The sequence below is a fragment of the Macrobrachium rosenbergii genome, chromosome 59, assembly GCF_040412425.1.
Source record: "Macrobrachium rosenbergii isolate ZJJX-2024 chromosome 59, ASM4041242v1, whole genome shotgun sequence".
Lineage (NCBI taxonomy): Eukaryota > Metazoa > Arthropoda > Malacostraca > Decapoda > Palaemonidae > Macrobrachium > Macrobrachium rosenbergii.
In genome coordinates this window covers 9,055,875-9,059,882 of record NC_089799.1, presented here as the reverse complement: position 1 = coordinate 9,059,882, position 4,008 = coordinate 9,055,875, and positions in this window count along the sequence as shown.

Here is a 4,008-nt window from a genome sequence, read left to right as displayed (position 1 = left end):
TCTGTGGCATATTTGGCATGGAGAAAGATGCGGTGTCAGCTTCCTCATGAGAGCACTTTTCCAGTCCCTGAAGACTAGCCTCAATGAGTGCTGAGGACAGCAGACCCTTTCGTGGCAATGACAACATTTGTGGCAGACATCTGGGCAACTTTGTCTGCAGGAACTGGAACAACTCTGTCTTGTTGGCATCGTGTCTTAGGAAATTGCGCCAGTTGGATGGAATTGTGTTCTTGTCTGTCACCTTGCGCCTTCCTCCTTGACCACGTTGGAGCCTTGTCTCAGCTTTGAGGCTGGATGTATTGTATACATCAAATACAAGATGTGATGATGTGTACTTGCTGCTATAGGATTGTATCACAGGCAAGAAGTCGCAAAGTGCATAGCCCTCAAAGGTCTTTCCTTTCTTTGGTGGCAAGGCATGGACCAAAGCTGATCCATCTACAATGAGGACATCAGTCTTTGGTTCTTTGTCTTCTAGTGTAACATGACTCTCAGGACTGAGGTCAGCTGAGACTTCTGACATGTGTACAGCCTACCACCCCTCACTAAGGGAAGCTGGGAATGTTTGATTCTCGTGCTGGAAGAATTCCTGCAGATCACATTCACGGCTCTGACAGGATATAAATAGCTTTGAGAAAAGCTGGCAATCCTCCTTCAGAAGTTTCTGCTTTGACTGTTCTACAGGAGCAGCTTCTTGCCCTGAAGAAGTCAGTTCTGTTCTTCTTTATCGGCTCATAGAAGAGACTGCATTGTTTGCCAAAGAGTCTGAAAACTTCTGAAATTTAGGCCTCTGTCAAGGTGTGTCTGTAGAAGTTCTGCTGAGCTGGGGTGGGCAATGTCTTTGTTGTCAATGGAATACAGACCCTGGCTCTCTTCCTGAAAAGGACCCCAAGTGTTGCAAAAGCCAATGACAGCTTGCTGACTCTCTCCAAGAATGTCTTCTGCATGAGGTGTTTGTTCATGGTGTGTTGTCTGCTCATTAGACTCTTACTTTGAACCTCTGTTTCGTATGCATCTCCTAACTGTGCAGAGACCTCCAGTACTCTGTCATAAGAGATACTGAGGCCATACTGATGTAGCATTTCAACCAGGTTTCTCTTCCTGGTTTTGGCATAGACTGAGAGTCCCATGTAGACTGGGAATGGTGTTTCTCTGTCTTTGGAGTGTCTATGAGTTGTTGCTCCCTCTTTGTATCGGGAGTAGCAGTTGAACTGCATGAGCTGTGCAATGGCCTGGTCTGACTTTGATGCTCCAAATCGTAACTGTGACTTGATGTCAGCCCCATGCTCAACCATCCCTACAAACTGGAGCAGGAGAGGGAGGCACAGAATTTTCGTACACAAGCCCCAGAAAATGTGCCATCAAACCGTGACTGATGATCAAGTATAGACTTTCTGAGAATATTTGCTGCTTTAGCAATGATAACTGCCTCTGAAAGATCAGATGATTGAGCAAGTGCTTTTCCCACATCCTTTTTGAAATGCAAGTAATACATCTCTGCCAGATTTATGAGCCTCAAGTTCTGGAATTTCTGCCAGAAGTTTGTCTTTGAGTCTCGTGGAATTTACACTTGGTGACTCTACACCTAATTGTTCCAGACGTTGTTGGTAGAGGTGGCAAATATCTGCCAGCCGAAATGTGACTGGATCATCTGAACAAAGGTTGTTTTTCAACAATGTATGTCATCAGTTCTGACAGAACTAGTGGATACACATCTGATTCTGACTCAGTGCTACCTTGGTCTTTCTCAAGGCTCCTCAGGTAGGACCTTTTCTGTTGTAGAGGGCACAAAGACAGGCATGGTGATACTTAAACTCCTGTGCAATGACATCCCCACCTGTCAACTTAGCAAGGAGCTTGCCATCACTAAGTATCTCTACACATTCACGCAATTTCAAGTCAAGGCCCTTAGTACTAGCCTGTCTGAGATCAGATGCAGGTGCCACTTTCTCACAGAAAATGCAAACTTCATTGTCATGACTGGTTGGCGCAGTTTTGCAATGACTAGTCTCAGTGTTGCTGGTCTGGTCATTGGATTGTTGCTTTCTTGCACGGTCCAGTTTAGTGTTGTTAAACAACAAGCGACAGTTCACATGGTATTTTGCTGCATTTTTCCTGAGAGTGGCCTCTATGCCATCACCTTCATCCAGCCTTGCTGGATCCATTATCAGTGGCATTTCATTAATTTCACTGAACATGGGAATGTTCCTTGCCAGCATTGTGTACCCATCATGGTCTAGGACATGATGACTTGAGGTGATGTCAGTGCTCACCTCTTTTGTCCTTCTGACAAAGACAACACAAACTCCAGTTTGTTTTTCTATTGCTCAATATTGATTGGCATCACATTCTGCCATGATTTCACTTTTGATTAAGGCCGAGGGGTTATCCTTTTACCACCTTAAACAAAGCACACATTCCTGTATGGGATTCAACTAGGTTCGGTCTCCACACCTAGCCCGATCATTCATCCAGTGCCATTTAAGTCCCGTGTGATCTGTACACCATCTGGGTAAGTACATGAACCATCATGTACAGCCCCCATACCCTTGGCTCGGCTCTCCAGCTGGCACATCCTGTCTATTCAGGTGCGGCTATCTAACTATAGCTGGTCTGGGGCTGTTAGAAAGCATTTGGGACACTAAACTAAACTATACTACAACTACTAGTCTAAGACTACAGGATTAGTAAAGCTGGATTAGCTGGCACTGAACCCCATGCTGAGTTACACAGCAGTGATGTCACCAGTGTGCCCTGGTTGTGTGCAGACATACACTCTTTTACATTTATTAATTTTCCTTCAAAATTGATGAGTTATTCGAAAGAGATGGCCTCATTAGGATCTAAAACCACAGAAACCAAGATCCATGCTTAAAACGATAATTGTTGAACGGGCATTATTTCTCATTATAATTATTGTTTCTACCTTTCTTGGCAGCCATATAGCCCCCATATTTAAAGGTAAACTGTACTGGGAAGCTACAGAAACATAATATTCACAAGAAATAGTATGGAAGAGCTTTACCATATTGCTAGAAGCAAATACATGCCATTCTAGTGAAAAATTAGCCAAAATCTGTCGATACTGGCCGCCATCTTGAATTTGCCGCCATATTAAATTTTTTGCGTGGCCAGCGCCCTTTTCTGATAGAGGGAACTTTAAAGAGCACTTGTGCAAAATTTCATGCTTGTTTCACTATCTGAACGATTCTTATGAAATATGCAATTATCTGCTGCGCTAATTGGCGACAGTAGGCTTATACAGTACATGCGGACTACAATATTGACTCTAATGGTATTTCATTGGCAAGTAAAGTCATTCATGTACGTGAAGGGATAAAATGAAGAGTCTTGGGAAAGCATTGAGGTGATTTGGAATAACCTGAAAGCAAGAGTTGTTATAGCCTACTAAATATATTTTATCGACAAGGTTGAGGTTTAGCCATAGCTGATAACCTTGAGTTCGTCGTAGGTCTAGTTTAGGATAATTAATGTAAAACGTAAGGGTAGTTTTTGGTCTTTTGTATTGATGAATGAGTTTCTGTAATTATGAAATGTGCTAACATGAACTTTTTTTTTATTTTGGTGCTTTTTAGAGAAAAATCCTGTATTCCTTTTGGTATCTATACCAGATCTGTTTACTGTATACTCGATGCAAAACAAAACTCTTCATTAGATTATTTGCGATGAAGTTAAAACATTCAGAATCAAATACGGGTGATATTAAAGCAATACCGAAACATGGTAAATAATCTCCAGTGTCTGAATTCTATGAAACACAAGCTTGGTTTACCATCTATGGGTTGGGCTATCGCACGTGTTTCAGTGCCACATTTACCTGTGGGTCTCTTATGACTGGAGTATGATTAAAAACACTAACCCTGAGAACCTGTGTATATTAATCACAAATTGGTAACTCTGAGGCCATTTTATTCAGTTTACTTATCACCATTCTCGGGTGATTTATAAGAAATAGTTCGAAAGTAAAATGAACAAAATAGCAAACAG